At 41.5% G+C, this 25995-nt stretch overlaps 1 protein-coding gene across 2 annotated transcripts in view; it reads left to right on the forward strand.

The window, feature by feature from the left end:
- The first annotated feature begins 11518 nt into the window (after positions 1 to 11518).
- The window catches only part of SPARCL1 (SPARC like 1), a 52902-nt gene continuing 38425 nt past the window's right edge, over positions 11519 to 25995 (forward strand). For both annotated transcript variants that reach the window (XM_086404855.1, XM_086404856.1), the window contains exon 1: positions 11519 to 11942. The gene's annotated coding sequence lies outside the window, so the exon portion shown is untranslated. The remainder of the gene's footprint in view (positions 11943 to 25995) is intronic.

Genomic DNA, 25995 nt, shown 5'->3' on the forward strand with positions numbered 1-25995 from the left:
CATTTCATACTCTAGGGGATCTTCCTGACTCAGGGATGGAACCCACATCTCCTGTTTGGCAGGTGGATCCTTTACCACTGTGCCACTTGGGAAAGTGATGAAAGTGAAAGTCGCTCAGTCGTGTCCGACTCTTTGCCGCCCCATGGACTATAGAATCCATGGAATTCTCCAGGCCAGAATACTGGAGTGGGCAGCTGTTCCCTTCTCCAGGGGATCTTCCCAACCCAGGGATAGAACCCAGGTCTCTCACATTGCAGGCAGATTCTCTACCAGCTGAGCCATCAGAGAAGCCCAAGAATAGTGGAGTGGGTACCCTATCCCTTCTCCAGCGGATCTTCCCAACCCAGGAATCAAACCCAGGTCTCCTGCATTGCGGGCAGATTCTTTACCAACCGAGCCACCTGGGCAGCTTCAGTCAATTGATTACACTACAATAAATTGTATGTTTTTAAGCATGAGATGTGCTTTAGTCAATTGTTGAGGCCCTTTAGTCAAGGGTGCAAAACTGATTCTTGGGAGAGGTAAAAAATCCTATTCTTTTTTGTATATAAAACACAAGTATGGATAGAGTACATAAATGCATGTCCAGTGTAGCTATGGTATTACAGTTTCGTGAAGTGAGAAGAGCAGAGGCACTCAGGAAAACAGTTTCAAAGGGCCTTTGGGAGGGTGACAGTAAAGAAGCAACTTCGAGAACTACTAGACTAGAAAGAACAGGCATTGTTCAAATCACCCATTGTGTCTCCACTTGAGTTGCCAGCCAGTTAATGCCAGTGCAGACTCTGCGCTGTTTGTGCTTAGTTGCCCAGTTGTGTCCGATTCTTTGAGACCCCACGGACTGTAGCCAGCTAGGCTCCTCTGTCCATGAGATTCTCCAGGCAAGAACACTGGAGTAGGTTGTCATGCCCTCCTCCAGGGGGTCTTCCCAACCCAGGGATCGAACCCAGGTCCCCTGCATTGCAGGTGGATTCTTTACCATCTGAGCCACCAGGAAGGCCTTCTAATCAGTCCTGATCAGGCTTTCTCATCATTTGCTAGAGATGGAGCCTCAGTTGTAGCACTGCCAACACTCACGTGTACAACCAAGGCACGTGACACCTCTCTAACAACCCCAGTGCTCTTCCACGACTGAATTGTTGACAAAAACACAAATGCATTTGCTCAAAACCAAGAAGAAAACACAAGCAGTGGAGCACATTTCCAGAACAGGATTGAATTATTACACAAACATGACTTCTTAGTCGAAAACATCTTGCTCTGGGAACTTGACAGTACAGCCAAAAACACATGAGACAGATTTAGAGGAGGGCAGCCTTTGGCTAAGAACAGCAAAATGACCTCACCCCTGAGATGGCCTGAGTATAAACTTCAGTCCTGGTGAACAAGACACATCCTGTGAGTCAAATGCACAGAAATATGAAGTCCAGCTGCACCTCACTTGGACAAGAGATCCAAACACCAAATGTTTGATAGATTGCGTTGTGTGTCTAGCCCAAAGTGGGATCAGGATGAGAGCAGCTCCATGGCTCACACTGCTAGTACAGGGCCACCCAGATTCCCCCAAACTCAATGAGGGCTCTGTCTGAGAAAAGACAACAATCCAGGCCTCCACAGATGGATGTGAGCAGCTGCTGTGTTTGTAGAGCTTAACTGAAAGGATGTGTTTTATCCCTCTGCCTGAAAGCCATTATCCTTCAGAGGGTTTATTAGCAGTTTTTGTGAAAAGAGAGGGCGTTCTAATCTCTATTGCAGAAGGCTCCATGACACTTCCAGCAGCATCCAGCTTCCTTATTGGTGGCTTCACCATTCATTTATTCCCTAAATAAATCCACCACGGTTTATTATTATTATTATTATTAATGTATTGCTCCTATTCCAGTCATGCATTAGACAAAGCATTATGCAGACATCATCTCTTCCTCAAAATTACCCTATGAGGTAGGTATTGGGTTGGCCAAAAAGTTCTTTGGGGTTTTTCTGCACCATCTTATGGAAAAACTTGAGCTACCTTTCGGGGAAACCCATTATTATTAACATCTTCATTTGACAGATGGGGACCTGAAGACACAGAGAGGTTAAGTAACTCCCTCAAGGTCACACAGCTAGCAAGGAGCTAGGACTTGAAGTCAAGTCTGTCAGACTCATCAATTCTCTACTGTACTTCATCCTGGGAGAAGGGTTTCCAATACATGCTCCATCACCTGAGAGCCGGATTGGTATAAATCATATTGAGAGGTAGTAGAACTTGTTTTTGGTGATATTCAATCACATCAGTGATTAGAAATATCCTGTACCTTTTTAATGTCCTTTGATAATCTGGCATCTGATAGGGAAGTCAGCACAAAAGATTGAAGGTAGAAGAAAATGACAGGCATTGAATTTCAACTTTTAATGTCCTTCAATTTAGAATTTACCAATTCTGAGTCAAATCACTGGATTTATGTATCTACGGATAACTTTTTAGACTGGGACTCAGACATGGGTCTTGCATCTTAGTAACAAATTCAACAATTATGTTCATAGTCAAATACTATCAGACTGGGTCCTTTAGGAATCTTTCAGTGGTGATTAAAACTTCTCAGGGGACAAAAAAGGAGAGAAAAGATTTCTTGCTATTGTGATGAAGGACTTCAAGAACACAAAAATGGAGACAGACGCTTAACTACTAAATGAAAACCATCTGCTCATATGCAGGTGCAAAAATATCATCATGAACTGGGCAGCATAAAAAACAGCTGTGGATTTTGATTAAGCTGAGAATAAACTTAGGCAATTACAGAAGACAAAAATATGTATGAAATTCTCCTGTTTCCTTCATCAGGCCATTTCAGCTTCAGTTTTTTAAATTTCAACTTTATTCTTTAAACTCAGCTGTCTAGAACAGAGACACAGACATAGAGAATGGACATGTGGTCACAAGGTGAGGAAGGGGAGGGTGGGAGGAACTGGGAGATGAAGATTGACATATGCACACTACCATATGTAAAATAGACAGCTAGTGGGAACCTGCTATAAAGCCCAGGGAGCTCAGCTCGATGCTATGTGATGAGCTAGAGGCATGGGATGGAGCAGAGGAGGGGCAGTCCAAGAGGGAGGGGATATATGTATACATACAGCTTGATCTCCTGAAGGAGATCAACCCTGAATATTCATTGCAAGGACTGACAGGAAAGCTGAAGATACTTTGGACATCTGATGCAAAGAGCTGACTCATTGGAAAAGACCCTGATGCTGGGAAAGATTGAAGGCAGGAGGAGAAGAGGGCAGCAGAAGACGAGATGGTTGGATGGCATCATTGACTTAAAGGACATGAACGTGAGCAAACCCCAGGACATAGTGGAGGACAGGAAGTCCTGGTGTCCTGCCTGGGGTCCCAAAGAGTCAGACACAACTTAGCAGTTGAACAACAACAACACAGCTGATTCACTTTGCTGCATAGCAGAAACAATACAACATTGTAAAGCAGTTATACTCCAATAGTAAAACAAGAAAAGAAAAACTGAGCCCTCCACCTGAAAGTTACACACAATCATTATTTTCCTTATGTCTTCAAAGACTTCTCACATGTTCCCAGATTGTCAGTAATCACATCTCCAACTTTGTAGTCTCTTGCATGGCTCATCTGGGGTCATCCACTGTCTGGGAAGCTACTTGAGGTGGGTCCTGCTCTGAGACCCATGACTGGGTCACCAGCCATTGCCCCCTCCTATTTAGTTCCTATTTAGTGCCCTTCTTGGGCACCACTGTTAGTGCCTAAGCCACCAACCTCACCAGGCCCTCTGCCTCTGCCCAGTACTGTCGCTGCTGGTCGACATCACTATTGCCATCACCCCAAGGGCCTACACTGTACACTGCTGCTGGAGCCATTGAGGTGCTCCAAGTAGCTCCATGTGCTCTGGAGTCATCCATACACCAGAGCCTGCCATGCCTTGCATGACACTGAGTCACGTGGTATGCAAGGAGGACTGCTTATCAAATCAAGAGACTTAATTAAATAGCTTGTTCCATTTAAATCTAGTGTCCCGCTCTTCCCAGAGTGCACTTAAGTCCACTGAAGACTGGCTTAGGGTCAAATATAAGAGAAATAAACTGTTGCACCACTCCACAGGCTAGATTATGGAGCTAATCTTATCTCCCTGGCTTCCTGTTCCCTTAGAATGAGTCTTTCCCACGAAGTTCTTAGTTCTTCCCAGAGGATCCATCCCACTCATCCTGCAGGCATGCCCAAATTTTTCAGTTGTGCATACAACTAGGGGCCAACTGAACCAGAGAATAGATATCAAAATTTAATTGCAAATAAGAATTACATTTTTTTTGGAGTTTTGCTAATATCAAAACTGAAGGATAAAAACCAAACTATCACAGATTGTTACTGTCTCACAAAATCTTTTATTTAACTAGACTTTAACATTTTTCCATTACCTATCCACCTTAAGGATGTTTTAGGAAACAGTGTGATATTGTAAAGAAGTGTGATATTGTAAGCATGCTCTAAGGGTGCCATTTGCTGCTCTATATAGTGCTTTATATGTTTTTTTGAAATTTGTTTACCCTATGAGTTTTACCATTCATCATAGTTTCCACATTCCTTCAATTAAACCGGAAGCTTATGGTTAAATTGCAACCCACCTTGTAGTGGGTCAAGTTGTGACCCTCAAAAAGATATATTCAGGATCTCCCTGGTGGTTCAGTGGTTGGGAGTCTGCTTTGCAATGCAGGGAATGCAGGTTCCATCCCTGGTCAAGAAATTAAGACTCCACATGCCATGGGAAACTAAGCCTGTGCCCTGCAACAAAGCCTGGGCCAGTGCAGCCAACATTTTTTTTTTAAAGATATATTCAAGCCTCAATATATTCAAGCCTTTGGTCAATGAAATGTGGACAAAAGTGATGTGTGTCACACCCTGGCAGAAACTTTAAGAACTAAGCAGAGTTTCATCATTGATCCTATTTATAAAATAGGTAACTACTGAGAACCTGCTGCTACTCAGTGGTGACCAAGTGGGAAGAAAAAAGAGGGGAATATATGTATACATATAGCTGATCCACTTTGTTGTACAGCACAACTGCTGCTGCTCCTCTTTCTGTGTTGGCCAACCTGAATCCTGGAGTAAAAACAATGCAGAGAAGAATTTCCATAGAGCACGATACACTTCACGGCAAATAGATGGGGAAACAGTGGAACCAGCAGCGGACTTTATTTTGGGGGCTCCAAAATCACTGCAGATGGTGACTTCAGCCATGAAAGTAAACGATGCTTGCCACTTGGAAGAAAAGTTATGACCAACCTAGACAGCATATTAAAAAGCAGAGGCATTACTTTGCCAACAAAAGCCTGTCTAGTCAAAGCTATGATTTTTCCAGTATTCATGTATGGATGTGAGAGTTGGACTATTAAGAAAGCTGAGGGCTGAAGAATTGATGCTTTTGAACTATGGTGTTGGAGACTCTTGAGAGTCCCTTGGACTGCGAGGAGACCCAACCAATCCATCCTAAAGGAAATCAGTCCTGAATATTCCATTGGAAGGACTGATGCTGAAGCTGAAACTCCAGTACTTTGGCCACCTGATGCAAAGAACTGACTCATTGGAAAAGACCCTGATGCTGCGAAAGATTGAGGGCAGGAGGAGAAGGGAATGACAGAGGATGAGATGGTTGGATGGCATTACCAACTCAGTGGACATGAGTTTGAGTAAACTCCGGGAGTTGGTGATGGACAGGGCGGCCTGGTGTGCTGCAGTACATGAGGTCTCAAAGAGTCGACACAAATGAACAACTGAACTGAATTGAACAGTAAACATCGAGCAGGGATGAAAACAAAACTTTTGTTGTGGGCCCCTGATTTTCTGGAATTCTTTTGTTATTTCAGCATAACCTGTCTTGACAGATGTATTTTATGTTTTTGCCTTCCTACTCTTTCTAATCTTCCAGAGCTCCTTTTTACCCAATGATAAAAAAAGCCAAATTGCTTAGCCTCACATACAAAATTCACCCAACCCTAACCAATATTCCTCTTTAGATTTTTTTTTTATTTGAGTTATAAGGAGAAAAATGGCAATTAATCACATTCAGCACATGATATTTAGCAAAATACTTTGCATATCTGCAGCTGTCTTACTTTTTAATTACTTCTGTCAGTCAAGCCTCTGCTTAAGACCTAGTAGAGGGTATGACTAAGCCCATAGGTGTGCTGGGCCAGGGGAGGATGGCTACAGCAACTTCTGCAAGTATCCATAGTCAGAAATTGACCCCACATCTGAGACATTAGAAAAACCAATTCAACCTCTTTCAGCACAGTCATCTCATTTCTAAAACAGGCATTTAATATCTACTGGGCTATTATGAAGATAAAATGTAAAACAGAATGTTTAGTGTTAGTCACTAATCATATCTGATTCTTTGTGACCCCATAGGCTGTAGCCCATCAGGCTCCTCTGTCTATGGAATTCTCGAGGCAAGAATACTGGAGTGAGTAGCCAGTCTCTTCTCCAGGGGAATCTTCCCAACCCAGGGTTCGTACCTGGATCTTCTGCACTGCAGGTGGGTTCTTTATCGTCTGAGCCACCAGGGATCCCATAGGAAAATAGAAAATAGTGATGGAATAAGTAAAGAAAAACTATATTCTCTAACTCAATAAAAAAGTATAAAGGTGAAAAAGAAAATTTAACTGAATGAGTTGATAACCAAGACAGAACTGAGAGATCTGAAGTGGTTTGGTGTCAGGATATGATGGTAGTGCAGAGGAATGAAGGAAATTCCATAGAAAGAGGCCAGAGACTAAGCCAGAATTGAGAAATGAGTGTGGTTCTCAGAAGTAAGGCCCATAAAGAAATAAATTAAAAAGCCTGAAAAATACATGGGATGCTATGGACTGAATTATGTCCCCACAAATTCATATGTGGAAGCCCTAAACCCCAATGTGACTGGATTTGGAGAAAGAACCTTAACAGGTTATTCAACTAAAGTGAAATGAAGTCAAAGGGTGGGACCCTAATCCAACAGGTCCAGCACCCTCATAAGACACGGAAGGGACACCAGGGGGGTTTGAGAGCAGAAAAAAGAAGATAAAGTGAGGACACAATGAGAAGACAGCCATCTACAAGGTCAGGAGAAAAGCCTCAGGAGAAACCAGCCAGGCAGCACCTTGGTCTTGGACTTCCAGCCTCCAGAACATAAAGAAGGCTGAGCACCAAGGAATTGATGCTTTCGAATTGTGGTGCTGGGAAAGACTCATGAGAGTCCCTTGGACAGCAAGGAGATCAAACCAGTCAATCCTAAAGGAAACCAACCGTGAACATTCATTGGAAGGACTGTTGTTGAAGCTCCAATACTTTGGCCACCTGATGTGAAGTGCCAACTCATTGGAAAAGACCCTGATGCTGGGAAAGATTGAAGGTAAAAGGAAAAGGGGGTGACAGAAGATGAGATGGTTAGATAGCATCACCAAGTCAATGGACAAGAATTTGAGCAAACCCCAAGAGATAGTGGAGGCAGAGGAGCCTGACAAGCTACGGTCCATGGGATCACAGAGTCAGACACAGCTTAGCAACTGAACAACGACAAAGCTTCCCAGTGTGTGTACTTTGACCCCAGAGAACTAACACAGGGCATCAGCAAGGAGAAGGTCCTGCAGACTAGGTCTTGGCTGATATAATCATCGATGCTCTGTTGTTACTACACCTCCCCTTCATCCAGACTCACTTCCTACCTGGGACTTTCCACTCTGGGAAATGAAATTCCTATTTTATGGGACGACAAGAAAAATTTAAACATAAACAATTCTTCTTCGCCCTTTGTCCTCCTCTCTCCCTCCCTGTGCATTGTGTATCTGTATTATACACAGACCAGCCCTCCCCCATCAGCAGGATTACCTGCCCAACCATAAAGAGTGATGTTCTTTTAGCATCAACACAAAAACTTCTTTAAACAATTGCATTCCTTCTTGATCTTGTACAGGGTCGCATGAACGACCATGAAGACACTCAGATCTGGAGTAGGTAAACTGTCAGGAATAATGTTGTCTGATCATTCTATAAGTCTGTGAGTGCTTATATTTAAAATGGATAACCAACAAGGACCTATTGTATCACACAGGGGACTCTGCTCAGTATTCTGTAATAACCTAAATGGGAAAAGAATTTGAAAAAGAGTAGATACATGTGTAAACATAACTAAATCACTTTGCTGTACACCTGAATATAACACAGCATTGTAAATCATCTATATTCCAATATAAAATAAATTTCAAAAAATATTATGTCATTTGATGTACAGCCCTCTGTCTCAAAAAAACTTATATAACTGTGCCTTGACTTCTAATGGGTGGAACAAGTCTCAGAGCTTGCTGAGATGTTCTTCCTGGGCTATAATCCTCAAATCTGGCTCTATTAAAATTTTCCTTTTTTTTCTTAGGTCAGCTGATTAATTGTTCATCAACAACTTGTCCAAGGGAACCATGCCCTCTTCTGACAATGAGTGTACTCTTGTCTCTTAGGTTCCTATGATGCAGAAACTATGACATTTCTCTCCTATCACCCAGAGATTTGTGCTGTGTATAACAAAGGACTTATCTGATGCTTGAGGACTGATGAATGTGTTCCCTGGCCCTTAACCTGAATCAAAGGTTCTTAACTTCATGGAATCCCTTGGGGGAGGGGAGGTTCATGGATGGACTTTAGGAGCTTGGCCACAGCTTTCACTAGGGTAAAAGGGAGTCCTAGCATTAAAAGCTTGAAAAACCACCAACTTTGAAAAAACACTTCTAGGGCCTGACTTTTGTTGGATCCTTCTGACAGAAGCTGATTTTATGTGGGTCAGTTCATATGCAGGAATGTAATAAGCTCCTTTTTATCAAAGTTCTCCCATCACATTGAGATACTGGATAAGTGTCTAAATCCATTCCACAGCTCCATCTGTTAGTGCGGTATTGGAGTAGGCTTATTGTCCTCAACTTCATGAGCTGTAGACTATTTTAGAAACAACAATTTTAGAAACAATTAGTTTGGATATCTGCCCATAAGCATTCCCAAAATAAAGTCATACTTAGATATTGTGGATTCAAGGTCCTTTTTAAAAAAATACACACACTCTCTCTTTTCTCTGTTATCTAATTGTAAGAAATACAATGGGTCTTTTTAATCATTTAGATTAATAAGACCTAGAGCAAAATCCTGTATAACTGAGAGTCAAAATTCTCAAGCTTTGCCACCTACAAATTCCTTAGGTACATATTTACATTTGAGAGATAAATCCAGTTTACTCTAACCAAGTTATTTGTTATGTTAACAGATTTCTGTAAGAAATTTTATTAGGATCATTTTGTAAAAGCATAAAATATCAATTTTAGTATTAGAAAAAATACTTTCCTCGGTCAAATCTTTTCCCCACAGCCCTCCAGCTGAAACTTTCCCTACCTTCTCATTGAATTGATGTAATTACCTGAAACCAATCTCATGAAGCCATGTCAAACAAACAGGGAATGTTGTTACAAGAAGTTAACATTTAGGTCCCAGAGAAAATCTCCTTTAGCCTTTCCAGGTAAAATCTTCAGTAACGCTTGTCCTTCAGTAACGCTTGTCCTGTGTACCCTGTAGGGCTTCCCGGGTGGCACTAGTGGTAAAGAACCTGCCTGCCAGTGAAGGAGACTTAAGAGACATGGTTCCTTCCCTGGGTTGGAAAGATCCCCTGGAGGAGGGAATGGCCACCCACTCTGGTATCCTTGCCTGGAGAGATATCCCATGGACAGAGGAAGGAGCCTGGAGGGCTACAGTCCATGGGGTCGCAAGAGTTGGACACGACTGAAGTAACTTAGCTCACACACACGTCCCCTGGAAGAGTCCCACCACACCTGAGGTCCTCGGAGCCTTTGAAGAAATGGTGCCCGTATCTCCCACACTTCTCAGACCCAGAGATGTGTGCAGAGGCAAAGCAGACCAGAGTTTAACACAGCCCACCCCTCTGATCTTTCTCTGAGGAGACTGCTCACACCCCGGACCTTGGCTAAGGAAAAACATCCCATTGTCTGAGGCAAAAGGACATCACGTCATTTCATCCTGTGCCTCGCAAGGCAGTTTGGAACAAGCGATCCTGATTGCAGAGACATTGAGACAGTTCCCAGCTGCACCGTGACTTGTTTGCAGTTCCTAGGCAACTTGCCCAGTTTCCTCTGCTCCCAAATTTTCCCAACTGCAAAACTGAGATAATTCTTATTACCTTTCTCTTGCAGTGATCTGAAAAATAAATAGGGCCAACGTGACTAAAGACAATTGTCTGAGGGCGTATTTGCCTACAATTACAGGTGGGGTTTTTCTTTCTTTTTGATAATGTTGTTTGGCTTTTGTACTGATTTTGGCATAAACATAGTAAAATTTAAAGCTACTTTAAACTCTGACCTACCTAATGTCAATGGAACGTTCACATTATGCCAAGCACTTCGCTAGGCACATGGAGAAAACAGAGGAACGTTTCCACCCTCAGGGACCTCGCAGCTTACGGAGAAGGAAGTGTTAGAGCCTAGATATTGTGTAGTGTCAGTCAGCAAGGTAGCTGGGTTGGAATCCTGCTCCACATTCTACGAGCTAGAGACCCTGGAAAAGTCACTCAGCTTCACCAAGCTCCCGTCTCCTTATGTAAAGCATAATCACTAACATTTGAGGGTCTACTGGGTGGCAGGAGGTATTTACCTACTTAGGATGCAGAACAGCTGCCTGAGATGGACACTATTATCATCTCCTTATCTGTATCCACATCTTATAGATAAGGATTCTGAATCATAGAGACGTTATGTGACTCATCCCAGGTCATACACAGTTAGGAACCAATGTGCAAACCCACGCGGCGTGACCTCAAACGTGCAAACTTTCCCACCAAACCACACTATCATCGAATGGACGTGATGGTCACTTCATGTAGACTGGGCAGGATCAACTGAGACGGGTGCGTAAAAAACTGTTAACCAATGTCTGACACATAACAAATGTTCAATAAATGTAGAAGTTGCAGTGGAAGAGATGAGACACATATAGAAGTAAGGAAAATGCTAAGTCTATTTCATGGGAAAGCTCCCTCTTACAGATCAATCATTATACAGGGGGTTATGGTAGGGAGTTCTGTTGCGGAAAGAATGGTTTATGAATTGCAACATTTCTGGATCAACATACGATGAAGGAATAGTGCTTCATATATATGTAAATTTCTGAAGGTCATCTTTTGAAAAGGTTAAAGTACCTGCAATATCCTGCTGTTAATAAATTCAGACGCATTCGTGAGAACAGTTTTTGCACAGGGGACATAGAAAATGCATCTGCTACGATTATTCTTTCCCCTTCTTTAACCCCCATCCCCCCTCCAATTTCCTTTAGGAAGAAACCACAGCATGGAGTCTCTTTTCAGTCTCTTTTAAAATTTAAAAACCCCCAAAAAGAGATCCTGCTTGTAAAACCTTTCAGAGTTGTTTGAAAAAGAGAAGGGGGAAAAAAAAAGGCATAAGGAGCCAAGTGCTTATATTCTGGCCAAGTTATGAGCCTTTGAGAACAACAGCTTGAGGGGAGGACAGTTAACCCCATTCTCTCGGGCAGAGTGAGCTCCTTCCCACGGGTCTGCACTGCCTGTGACGCTCAGCCCACCCTCGCCCTCCTCGGGAGAGGCTGGACCTCCGGAGAACTGCGGGAATCTGCAACAAAAAAAAATGATGACAGTCTGAAATACGTCCCAGTGCCAACCTCCGAATTCGTCCGTCACCTCAGACCCTGACGAGTTGACAGAGCAGCAGAATTTCAACTCCAATAGACCTGAATGTGTTTCTGGGCAAAGAAGCAGAGCTAAACAAGGACAGAGATTTAAAGAATATTGGGCATTTGTCAAACTTATTTCCAGGCTGTGTGCGAAGACAGGATTCAGCTGCAATTTTCTGCCAAGGCTCTGGGTCCAGCCACCTACCTGAAGGTAAATTTTAAGAAGTTTACTGTATTGACTTAATTGTATTTGTTAACCTAGTTTGCATGATCAGACAGAGAGGTCTAATATTTTTGCCTAATACAAAGCCACTTGTTAACAACAACAATGAAAAAAAAAATCCTTTTGCATGATTTACAGAAAAACTACTTACTAGGGAATTTTAACACTAGAATTCATGTTTCCTTTTCTTCCCCATGGTTAAAGAGCAAATACTAATAAATGATGCTTAGAAATGGAAAAATATTGTTGGCCAGACTAGCATTCAGATCTTGGTGAAGTCTGAAATCCTGAAATGTGTTTTGCAGAAATACTTGACTAACTGTATTAAATAAATCAAAAGGAAAGTGGTTGTTAAAAATGAACTTTCAAATCAAAGTAATTTGGGTGTTTTCCCTGTTTAAATTATCTAAAGTTATTCAATCATCACCACTGTCCCAGTCTTTTACCTAATAGCAATGTAGAAATGGAACATTTTGCTTTTCCAAAAGATAAGAAAATTTCTATAGTATTATATTCATCTTTGATCATTTCTTTAGTTATTGTGACTATTTTTTTCCCGATTTCCTTTTAGAGTTTTCTGACTCATTGTCTCTTGTCTCCTTCTGTTATTTTTTTAGGATGCATACTCACATACACAAAATTCCTAATTCCTAATAATGTCTTATTTAGGAAGAGATAAAGGGGGAAGGGAATCAAAGAGCTAAAAAATTATCATAACTCCTATATTGTAAGGTATATTCATTTCTGACTCTGTCTTCTAAAATAAAACAATAATGCAAGCCATGCTCCCTCATTCCTCCTGGGAATTAGAGGTCACCCTGCAGGAGAAAGCTGTGCTTTCAACTGCAGATCAACACTGTTGATCTATAACCAAGAGGTCTTGCGGAGAGTGTATCCCTTTTGAACTGCCATTAATCTGCAAAGAGGTTAAATATGTCACCTTGGCATTATATCCGAGCTCCCCTCTGGCCCAGGGCCTAAGTACACTGAATAGAAATGTCCACTTGGTCCAACTCAGCAGAAATTCTTTTTTTTTTTATTCTCCCCTTTCTCGTGGATATCAGTCTTTTTCAGTTCACAGCTTATTCAGCTCAACCCTGATGGTTATGACTATCATTCACTATGACTATTTAAAAAAAAAAAAAAAGGACACCCCTTTCAGGAAATATTTAAGTTTGTATTTCCGTCCATCCAGTAAGATCCAGCAAAGCACAGCAGTGTGTTCCATCTGCTGACCACCCAGTGCTGCTTTCCACATTTTGGAAAACAATGTATACATGTTATTAGTGAATCTTGTTTATTTTCTTTCAGGGAATTTTTGTACAGCCATTTAGCAATTCAATTCCTGGGCTTTCCTTTCCAGATCCTTTGGTGTTTAATCCCCAATAGGCACTCAGGCACAGTTTCACTTATCAACTAAGTAAAAATAATAAATAGTGATGACAGAAATGAAATGAATAATGATGTGTCTGGACAGTTTCAAACATTTTTCATTTCATTTCCTCTCAACTGCTTGTTATTTTTATTCAGTTGATCTGTAATGTAAAACATTGCTATTTTATTTAAGAAGGTCCAGAATGTGTTGGGAATCTTTTTCCCCCAAGAATATAAATGATTATTTTTCAAACTCCACATATGATTTTGGAACAACCTCCAGTGAAGGAGAAGGAAGCCCCAGAAATTCAGAGGAACTTCCCCTGTAGGCCTGGATGCCCAAGGGATGTCCAATTAGGCTAGGAACTGGTTCACACAAGGCCCACAGAGCATCTTCTCCCAAGGGCTGTGCTTACAATGGTGGTACCACCTGAGGCTAGCCTGATTTTTATCTTGGGCATTAAAAGATGGTCAGAAGTCTGGGGAATAGAGTGTGTGGTATGGTCTTGACTGATTGTAGGGAGATGGTGTAACAAAATGAGTAAGATCATGGGCTCTTTAAACATACAGATCTGGTTTACATCTGGGCTTTACCAGGGTCTGTGACTTTGTGAAAATGACTCTTTGATCCTCAGTGCCCTCATTTGCGGAAATTGGGGTCTTAAAATTAGTTACTGCCTTAGCAATCTGTTGTGAGAATTGAGAGGAAATTAGCTATGCCTGATACATTTGAATCAATCTATCGATCATAACTAATATGAATGGAACTCTGTAGAAAGGGAATTTATTCTAGGTTTTCCCTCAGGATTTCTTCCTTGTAGTTACACACACTGTAAAATAAAATGACAATGCCAGGTCTATGCCTAGAAAAGTAGGTAGAGCATGGGTTTCAGTGTCTTACACACCTGAGTTTAAATCCTGACTTCTGCCTCTTACAGGCTATGTGAGCTTGCGGGGTCACATCACACCTTCTGGACTGAATTTACCCATCTGTTAAGCAAATAGTGATAATAATGCCTCCACTAGGGTCGTTGTAGGATTTAAATAAGGTGTTTTTTTAATGTCAGGTGCAGCACTTGGCAGAATACTAGACACACAGTGAAGAAGTTTTTGTTTTTGTTTTAATTCATTTGTATTGAAACATAGTTGCTTTGCAATGTTGTGTTAGCTTCTCCTGCATAGCAAAAGCAATCAACCGTATGTATACATATATCCCCTCCTTTTAGATTTTCCTTCTATTTAGGTCACCGCAGTGCGCTAAGTAGAGTTCCTTGTGCTATGTAGTATGTCCCCATCAATTGTCTGTTTTATACAAAGTATCAATATTGTATACAGGTCAACCCCAATCTAGTGAGGAAGTGTTTGATTACACACTTGGAATAATTTTTCTTGCAGTAAAATTGGGGGTCAAGAAAGAAATATTCTTTGAATTTTCTTTTGATCCAAAGAAATGGAAAAATAAATAAATCTGACCCTAGTGAGTTCCCTTGTGTGTGTGTGTGTTGGGGGGGAGCAGTGGGGGGAGAAGCTCAACATAAAGTATTACTGCTTTATCAATTAGTTGCTTCATAATGGCCAAGTCAAGTGAAACCAAAGTGAGCTTTCTGTTTCAGATTGCTGTTAAGAGGGGTGAGACGAAATAGGGCTTTGTGCTCAAATCTGTTTTATTGGCTACTTGGACAGGAGAGAAGGCCCCAACATTTCTCCTTTCTTATCTTTTCTAAAGGCAAGAATAGGGGTTTTGACTTGCTCTTAGGGGTTTGGTTTTTTTTTTTCTTTCTTTCTTTCTCTAACTGAAATTCACACGCCAGGGTTTGGGTTTTGTTTTTTGTTTTTGTAAACCTCTCCCCTATGTTCCTAGGACCAAAATGTCAGCTGCTTTTTCTGGCTACATGCAGCAGGAGCCTCCTGTCGTCATAGCAATGAAAGCGTATAGAGAGACTCGAGTTTCACAACCCTCTCTGTGAAATCACTCTGAGTCGGCTTTGAAAAGCCTTCTTTGGAAATGGAGCCTCCCGTCCTGGCTTCTTTCCTTCCTATTATGCAACCAACTTATGTACAGCAACGGCAGTAGCCAAACATTTCCTTTAAAAAGTCAGTGAATGGATGTAAAGACAATGAACAAGAAAGTCACTAAATGGTGACCATTGTACTGTGGAGTGCAGGGAGCAACCACCAGGAAGGCCAAGGAGGAAAAAAAGGCAAGGACCTCACTTTCTAGCACAGGCTGCACATCCCACAACAGAGCCATTTTCCGAGTTCCCACTACCGCCTCCCAGCTTCACCATGAGCTCACGCAAGTGGTTACCAATCAAGAGGATACATGGGCAGGTTTCCTGGAATCCTGGCACTCAGACTCTCTAGATTTTTATCGTCTCCACGCTTCACCTCATCCTCCCATATATAAAAGAAAGATAATAGTGGTCATAAATTTGTCATGGGAATTGCATGAGCTACTGTGTGTAAGACTCTTATTAAAGATTCTGACCAGTGGTAAAGGTTGGCTGTGAAGCCCCCCAAGCCTCAGTTTCCCCTGTGTCTTAAGTGGGAATAACAGCTAACTCATAGATTGTTCTAGGGTTCACTGAAACAATGGATGGAAGTGCTCAAGAAGTCATAGCTCTTTTAATACTCTTCTCATTAGGTCCAACCCTGATAAGAATGACCTTTTTGAACCTTGAATTTCCCAGTAAGTAAACTGTAATGAAAACAGGCCTCAGAATTGTCACTGTATAAACACGAACCCTTGAGTGTCTTAAGAGAATAAAAGGGAATAATTGAGGATTTTTACCTTTATAAAGAGTAAAAAAAAGTCTTCTCATCTTAATTAATGCTAGGGCAAAAGATATCAAAGCACCTTATCTTTCATTAACATGCTTTTTTTTTTTTTTTAGTTTCTGGCAGATCAGTGGTTAAACTCTGTGCTTCCACCATAGAGGGCACTGGTTTGATCCCTGGTCAGGGAACTAAGATTCTGTTGCCACATGGTGCAGCCAAAAAAAAAAAAAAAAAATCCATTTTAGTTTCCTCAGTGTTGAAATATTACTTATTTCTTCAGGTCACGAAACAAATAATATTTTTATCTTATGTCTCAAATGACTAATATGATGGCATCACCAAATCAATGAGCGTGAGTTTGAGCAAACTCCAGGAGATAGTGAAGGACAGGGAAGCCTGGTATACTGCAGTCCACGGGGTCACAAAGAGTTGGACACAGCTGAGCGAATGAACAACAATTCTGTGTGAAATGCCTGGAATACTACAGGTGCAAACAGAGAAAGATTATGTTCTTGTAGCACTTACTCTGTAGTTAGGGAGACAGGTATTAATCAAATCATTGCAGTAATAAAAAGTGGAAAAATATATATTTTTGTTAGGAACATATATATGTGTGTGTGTGTATAATTGAATCACTTTGCTGTACAGCAGAACTTAACACAAAATTGTAAATCAACTAGATTTTGATAATTTTTTTTAAAAAAGTATCTTTGCCCAAACATAAAGTGCTGCTAAGTCACTTCAGTCGTGTCCAACTCTGCGCAACCCCACAGACGCCAGCCCACCAGGCTCCCCCGTCCCTGGGATTCTCCAGGCAAGAACACTGGAGTGGGTTGCCATTTCCTTCTCCAATGCATGAAAGTGAAAAGTGAAAGTGAAGTCGCTCAGTCGTGTCCAATTCTGTGCGACCCCATGGACTGCAGCCCACCAGGCTCCTCCGTCCATGGGACTCTCCAGGCAAGAGTGCTGGAGTGGGGTGCCATTGCCTTCTCCGAACTAAAGTGACCTCAAACAAAAAGTCACCTTCATTTTTCTAATGAGAAGATCCTCAGCCAAAGTCTTTGGCCAGCCTAAGTGCACAGATGGATAATATATTGTAATGTATACCTAGGACACTTACTCTATTGTTACAAATACGTTATTTTAAATCTCATATCATTTTAAATATTTTATGCTTCTAAAAATAATTTTTTCCATTCTCCTATTTCATGAAACGACATTGTTAAAACTCTCTCTGTGCATCTTTAGCATCGTTGTGTTCACTGGATCGACTCTGTAATTATCTAAAGAGAAACATGCATCAGCCATCTTCTGCACGTCACTTCTCAGAAATCTGCTGAGTCTGCAGATTTGAGCCCCAGGCATAAATTCTCATCCTCTGGTTATGATCTCTACATTTAATGACCTTCTATATGACTTTTTTCCAGTGCTCTTTAAAGGGCTTATTTAAAACCACCTGAGTCTATAAAGTGTGGTTTTCTAAAACTGTGTGATTCCAACACTTGCAAAAATGAAGTCATGCCTCAGGAATAATTACCAAATCTGCCTTAAATATCTTCATCTCCTTTTTTCTTGCCCAGGTGACCTTCTTAAGATCAAAAATAAGCCTTGCTTGAGATCGTTTCAGGCTGTTTGCCTGAAATGGTGCGTTGTTGTTGAAAATGAAATAACTGAGATCATGACCTTTCATGTAGGAGACATCAGAAGTACTAGAATCCCTCTTTTCTGCAAATCCCTCTTTTCTGTGGCTTGATTTGGGGCAGGGGGAGTTTGTATTATATGGAGCATGAATTATGTATAATTATATGCTGATTACTAAGTGTTAAGAAGGCAAAGCACCTTTGTTCTAAGAAAGTATATAAGGAACCTGACCTCCACTCAAGGTCAGTGATGGCTTCCCTTGATCCAAAGGCTAAACAAAGATTAACACTATGAGAACTGTGTGTGCTGGGCAGTGGTGGTTGGGGCAAGTGGTGCTGGCAAGAGAATTCTGAGTGCGTCAATACTTCGTGCAAAGACCCTGTAGCAGGAGGGATCATGGGATATTTGAGGAACAGAGAGAAGGCCAGCTCCTCTGTGGGGAAGGGGCAAGGCAGTGGGAGACATGAAGCCTAAGCAGGTCCCCATAACACCCTTTCCCTAAGCACTTAAAGTATTTATCCTCTGCTTGAGTCATGATTAATATTCAATTCTGGTTAGAATTGAAGATCCAATGGGTATGAACTGTATCTATCCCTGCCTAGAATCCCATAGTTGTTGTTTTTGTTCAGTTGCTCGGTCATGTCCAACTCTTTGTGACCCATGGACTGCACAATGCCATGCTTCCCTGTCCTTCACCATCTCCCAGAGCTTGCTCAAACTCACGTTCTTTGAGTTGATGAGTCGATGATATCAATCATCTCATCCTCTGTTGCCCTTTTCTCCTCCTGTCCTCAATCTTTCCCAGCATCAGGGTCTTTTCCAAAGAGTCTACTCTTCGCATCAGGTGGCCAAAATATTGGAGCTTCAGCTTCAGCACCAGTCCTTCCAATGAATATTCAGGGTTGATTACCTTTAGGATTGACTGGTTTGATCTCCTTGCAGTCCAAGGGATTCTCAAGAGTCTTCTCCAGCACCACATTTTGAAAGCATCAATTCTTCAGTGCTCAGCTTTCTTTAAGGTCCAATTCTTACATCTGTATATGACTACTGGAAAAACCATAGATTTAAATATATGGACCTTTGTCGGCAAAGTGATGTAGGTTCAATTAGTCAAGATGACAGGCAGGTGAAGGTCAGAGCCTTAGAAATGTCTGCATCTGTGAGTCTGAGTGTATCATACACTGGAAGGTCTGAAACACTTTGATATCAAATGATGATTCAGCAGAGATCTCGAAATAGAAAGCCATCTTTCTTAATCCTTCAGATTACTGTAACACCCAGATACAGAGCTCTCCCAAGAGATTCACTAATACTTTAAAAGCCCTGAAGCAACAGAATTAACTCTGGATCAGGTAACAACATGTATACCTTAGCCAAAATGTGACTAAGGGATTTGCTCTCTGATAACTTGGCTATGTGTAAAGGCAGGATGGAGGAGAATGTTCTGTTTGAGTCTGATTATGAAATATCTATAATAATCATTTTGTTCACTCCATTTCCTTGAAGGGAAATTTTTCCATAGCTGTAATAATTACTAAAAATAGCAGCCTACAGTCTTCCCCTGATATAAACAAACTTCACCAAAGATACCTGGCCTTATTTGGAAGTGTGGACATACATATGCCGGGAAACAAGATTCTAACAGTAAGAAGAAAAGTAAAGTAACAGGGCAAACGCTCAGTGCAAACCTCTCCTTTTTCTAGGGCATATGTTATGTCGCGTTCAGTTCTTCTTACTTCCGATGAGGCAAGATGATCAGATCAAGTAGTCATCATCTGCCTTGAAAACCGAAAATGGTAAAGCAAGTTTCCTAGGTCTCAAAGAGAAGGAGTAGGACTTATAAGTTTGGCGGAGGCGGCCAATGAAGGAACCAACAACGGTAGAGTATATACTGGCTGCCTGAGGATCTCGAGTCAACATGAGAATTCAATTACAAAATCTCGAAAGGATAACAGAACCCAGATTTCCAAGGAGTCGACATAGCCAACACAAGAGATGGAAAAGAGTAGACTCCAAGCCCGTTCCTAACTTTAAAGGCACGGAAGGCCATGTTTCCATTCCAGTTCAGTGGTCAGACAGCTTGTCAACGCTTAGGAGAAAAAGAAAGAGCAGGGAGATAAGAAGAGAGAAGAGATACAGAAAGATTTGGAGTACCCCATGGAGATAGATGGTTGGAGTTAGTAGATTTATATGGCAAGGCAACAAGCAGGACTTTAAAAATAAAATGTGACATTTAAAATGTAAATTTAAACTCATGTTCTTTTTAAAAAAAAAATCTATAGGAACTGAAAATAAATCAAATACAATACCTACTCTGACCCAATCCTATTCCAATTTAAATTTCTAGAAAATATTATGGAAACTGAAATGGAACCAATACAAATAAGAACTCAAAATGAACCACAGAGCCCAAAATGTTTTCTGGCTGTTTGTGTAAATTCTGTCTAAATCTAGATGGAGAATGCCAAATTCTAGAATATGCCAAACTTTAGGTGCCCTTGCCTTCTCTAAGAAGTAGAAATTTTAGGAAACCCAGAGACAGAGAGACCAAGAGTCAGAGGGCTTCACTCGGAGGAACGTCCTATGTTTCCTACCAAATGCCAAGCAATATTTAGCTATCACTTGCACTGCTTTCTACCCTCAACCTGAAGGACCGCACACTTAGTCTTGGAGACCAGAGCTGAGATCACTCTGTCAGAGGTCAAGGGTGGCGGACACTCACATGGCCCATTCTACCCGTTCCTTTCAGACCAGTCTCTGCAGGCTTGGCTGGACTACCCTTCTAGCTAGAGGGAAGATTATTCAGACCCTTTGCTGTTTTTTCCTGTGACAGAACTCATAGACCTGCTGAGAAATCTAATTACAATCTCCTTTCATGGTGAAATCCAATTACAACCTCTCCCACCGTGAAAGCTAATCCTTTAGATACAAAAGGAAACTCAACAAAGCTGTTTCAGACTTGAGGATGTATCTATGTCCAGTCTTTTCTCTTAAGCAACTATGCAGAAAGGTTGCAGTGACCTTGACCTGCCTTGTTTAGGAACAATGGTCATTCTATTACTACTCCCATTCCCATAAGAAGGAAAACTATGTTCTTATTTGATCCCAGGAGTTTCTAAACTCCTGTCTCAAGGATCCATTACTTGAGCAAAGCAAATCCTCCACGTGCACATTCTTGATTCTGCAAAACGACTTCTCTTTTTGAATGTGGAATGTCATGTCAAACAAGAAAAAAAAATGGTGAGTTTACAGTCAATATCTTTCTATAATTTTTTCCTGACATCTTTTTTAACATTTATTTATTTTCATTTCTTTATTTGGCTGCTCCAGGTCTTAGTTGCCGCATTTGGGATCTAGTTCCCTGACGAGAGATAGAACCCGGACTCCCTGCATTGGGAGTTCCGAGACTTAACCAATGGATGGACCACTGGAGAAGTCCTTTTCCTAACATCTTTAATGCCCAGTGCCACCCTTTCAGCCAAATCATTCCCTTGAGGATAATGAGAAACCGCCATGCTGCTTGAAGAAGGGTCACCCCAAAATCCTAAAACTTAATTGAGATAAATAAGACATTTCTCAAGATAGTCATTTATGGAAACACATATTTTACAAATACCTGGCAAAAGTCTGTAATTGTTGAAACAATGAAACTACCAACCACATTCCAATCACATCATTATTGCCACCACATAATCACTCTAGTCCACCGAATAAGTGTAAGACCCAGATTTGCAGCCTAGCCCCCAAAATGGGCAATATTTTTAGAAGGAGCATCCAATCAACTTGCAAGTTTTTTTTTCAGTTCAGTTCAGTTCAGTTCAGTCACTAAGTCGTGTCCAACTCTTTGCAACCCCATGAATCGCAGCACACCAGGCCTCCCTGTCTATCACCAACTCCCAGAGTTCACTCAGACTCATGTCCATCGAGTCAGTGATGCCATCCAGCCATCTCATCCTCTGTCGTCCCCTTCTCCTCCTGCCCCCAATCCCTCCCAGCATCAGAGTCTTTTCCAATGACTCAACTCTTTGCATGAGGTGGCCAAAGTACTGGAGTTTCAGCTTTAGCATCATTCCTTCCAAAGAAATCCCAGGGCTGATCTCCTTCAGAATGGACTGGTTGGATCTCCTTGCAGTCCAAGGGACTCTCAAGAGTCTTCTCCAATACCACAGTTCAAAAGCATCAATTCTTCGGTGCTCAGCCTTCTTCACAGTCCAACTCTCACATCCATACATGACCACAGGAAAAACCATAACCTTGACTAGATGGCCCTTGTTGGCAAAGTAATGTCTCTGCTTTTGAATATGCTATCTAGGTTGGTCATAATTTTCCTTCCAAGGAGCAAGCGTCTTTTAATTTCATGGCTGCAGTCACCATCTGCAGTGATTTTGGAGCCCAAAAATATAAAGTCTGACACTGTTTCCCCATCCCTATTATCCATGAAGTGATGGGACCGGATGCTATGATCTTCGTTTTCTGAATGTTGAGCTTTAAGCCAACTTTTTCACTCTCCTCTTTCACTTTCATCAAGAGGCTTTTTAGTTCGTCTTCACTTTCTGCCATAAGGGTGGTGTCATCTGCATATCTGAGGTTATTGATATTTCTCCCGGCAATCTTGATTCCAGCTTGTGTTTCTTCCAGTCCAGCGTTTCTCATGATGTACTCTGCATATAAGTTAAATAAGCAGGGTGACAACATACAGCCTTGACATACTCCTTTTCCTATTTGGAACCAGTCTGTTGTTCCATGTCCAGTTCTAACTGTTGCTTCCCGACCTGCATACAGATTTCTCAAGAGGCAGGTCAGGTGATCTGATATTCCCATCTCTTTCAAATTTTCCACAGTTTATTGTGATGCACACAGTCAAAGGCTTTTGCATAGTCAATAAGGCAGAAATAGATGTTTTTCTGGAACTCTCTTGCTTTTTCCATGATCCAGCGGATGTTGGCAATTTGATCTCTGGTTCCTCTGCCTTTTCTAAAACCAGCTTGAACATCAGGAAGTTTTTTTCAAGGGGTCACTTATTTATTTATTTACTTTTGGCTCTGACAGGTCTTTGTTGCAGTGTGTGGGCTTCCCATTGCGGTGGGTTCTCTTGTTGCAGGGCACAGGCTCTAGGGTGTGTGGGCTTCAGTAGTTGCAGCTCCCGGGCTCTAGAGCACAGGCTCAATAGTTGTAGCTCATGGGCTTAGTTGCTTCAAGGGATGAGGGGTCTTCCCAGACCAAGGATTGAATTCATGTATCCTGCTCTGGCAGGTGGATTCTTTACCACTGAGCCACCAGGGAAGCTCAACTCATAAGTTTTTAATTGCATATGAGCAGAACAAGAACACATAAATGCTTTTGTTTTGTTCTGTTCTGTTATATAATAGGGTAAAGTTTACCATGGGCTTCCTGGGTAGCTCAGCTGGTAAAGAATCCACCTGCAATGCAGGAGACTCTGGTTCGATTCCTGGGTAGGGAAGCTTCCCTAGAGAAGGGATAGGCTACCCACTCCAGTATTCTTGGACTTCCCTGGTGACTCAGACAGTAAATAAACCATCTGTGAGAAGCCTGGGTTTAATCCCTGGGTTGGGAAGATCCCCTGAAGCAGGGCATGCAACACATTCCATTATTCTTGCCTGGAGAATCTCCAAGGACAGAGGAACCTGGCGGGCTACCATCCATGGGATCACAAAGAATCAGACACAATTGAAAGACCAAGCACAGCACAAAGTTTACCATAGTTTCATAACACTGCTATGACCAAAGAGCTAATAAAAGTAAATAAACAAGGATAAGAATCCAATATCCAGAGTGACCCTCAATAGCCCCCAAAGTAATGTATTTTTGCTTGATTCAAGTTGAGTTACCTAATTATCTATATAAAATGATAGAGACACAGAGGGAAGATGACCTAAAATCTACAGAAGTCAGAACTGATCTTGATCATGGATCAAAGAAAACCTGTAGCTGGTTTCAAGGCGTCATTATTGGTCAAGTCTTCATACTGCCTCTATTGCTGTTGCTGTTTATTCACTAAGTTGTGTCCGACTCTTTGTGACGCCATGGACTGTAACCCTCCAGGATGCTCTGTCCGTGGGGTTTCCCAGATAAGAATACTGGAGTGGGTTGCCATTTCCTTCTCCAGGGGATTTTCCTGACCCTGGGATCAAACCTATGTCTCCCGCATTGGCAGGTGGATACTTGACCAGGAAAGTCCCTCATGCTGCCTTAGCACAGTGGAATCATTTTTAACTCTCAAACCATTTGTTCAGTAGACTTTGCAGCCTTTTATTGGGGACCAAACAACTTTGAGCTAACTCTAAATCGACAAAGCATTCTGTTGGAATTCACAAGGGACAAAACACAGATGCTGAACCCCGAGTGTCTTCTTTCCTTCTCTTTTTCTTCCCTGCTTCCCGGTTCCAGCACACATAACAGCAGGCTTTTAAGGGGATATAGATTAAGCTCTTTCTAGGACAACATTTCAATGATTTCTAAAATATAGGCAGAGAAAACTACGGGAAGCTTTTGTTTTAAACCAAGAGCTTAGAGCTTTTGGCATAGACCTTGGCATTCCCAGTGGTCTTGCATCAGTATCTTTTTAGATAAGTATAGGGGGACAGAGAGGTAGAAAGTACCAGCATCATCTCACCTATAAAAACAGATGATTGATGTCTTCCTGTGATAGGAAAACAATGCAAAGTGATTGATTTCAAAAATAAATGTTTTCTTATAATTTGAAAAATAACCTGGGTAAAAAGTTGGAGATTACCACGGCCTGAGATCTGGATATGATTAAATTCTTTTCTTTCTCAAAAGGTGACACACAAAATTCCAGCCCATGCTGCCTCTAAATTTGATTTTTGTTGTTTTATCTTTCCCAAATCCTGTGTTTAGATGGTGGCCACAGTAAGGTCTGATGTTGTGGTCATGGCTGGAGGTGGCCAACTCACCTCACGCTTCCCAGCATCTTGTTAGAGGGGTTAATATCTCTAGAGATCCATAGCCAGTTATTGAATGCGGTGTGTACATATCAGTGCCATGAAACCCAAAATAGCCATTGTCCAAAAACAATTAACAACAGATTCCCTTGTGCAGTATTTTTCATCCAAGATACAATTTTGTTTTAATTTGGCTAAGTAGATTACTCTTGATTGGGCAAATTTCTACCCATTCTGGGACTAATCATCTAAAACCAGTGTTTTTTAGAAATGTTCAGTCAGCCTAAGCTAATGAGTTGTGTTTCCTTTGGTGTGGGAAAGGAAAAGAACAAAGAGACTCATTTACTTCCCAAGTCTCCAGATTAATCCTGGTGTCAGGACATTCTAGAGACTGCATGAAAAGGGAAATGGAAGAGTAAAGTGAAAAATGCCACGTTCCAACTCAAAACACTCCCAGAGCTAATTGCCCATATGTCTTTCCAAAATTCTTCTATTCTATAACACCTTCAAATCCTGTGTGAAATCATTTTAACTGAGTGCTAATCACATGTAATATCTTGTAATTTTTTTATTGTCTCCAAAGATAAGGACTGATATGTTCCATTTAAAAAGAAATATGTGCACTTGCTAAGATATGTAAGGGAGAAAAAATTTTTCCTCACCCTCTTATGTTAAGTAATTGCGGTCTGCACATTAAACTGACCAAATACAGATTAATAGGAGAAAAGGGTTATTCCCACATATAGAAAAGCCAACAAAGGTTCAGTTCAGTTCAGTTCAGTCACTCAGTCGAGTACAACTCTTTGCAACCCCATGGACTGCAGCACACCAGCCTTCCCTGTCCATCACCAACTCCTAGAATTTACTCAGACTCATGTCCATTGAGTTAGTGATGACATCCAACCATCTCATCCTCTGTCGTCCCCTTCTCCTCCTGCCTTCAATCTTTCCCAGCATCAGGGTCTTTTCCAATGAGTCAGTTCTTTGCATCAGGTGGCCAAAGTATTGGAGTTTCAGTTTCAGCATCAGTCCTTCCAATGAACACTCAGGACTGATCACCTTTAGGATGGACTGGTTGGATCTCCTTGCAGTCCAAGGGACTCCCAAGAGTCTTCTCCAGCACCACAGTTCAAAAGCATCAATTCTTGGGCATTCAGCCTTCTTTATAGTCCAACTCTCACATCCATACATGACTACTAGAAAAACCATAGCTTTGACAGACCTTTGTTGGTAAAGTAATGTCTCTGCTTTTTCCTTAAGCTGTTAAAGGCTTACCTACCTAACACAGTGGAAGAAAGAAAAGGGAGAGAAACAGCTTCCATTGG

Source organism: Bos grunniens, chromosome 6 (assembly GCF_055505025.1).
Source record: "Bos grunniens cultivar Pamir isolate PY7600 chromosome 6, Bosgru_T2T1.0, whole genome shotgun sequence".
NCBI lineage: Eukaryota > Metazoa > Chordata > Mammalia > Artiodactyla > Bovidae > Bos > Bos grunniens.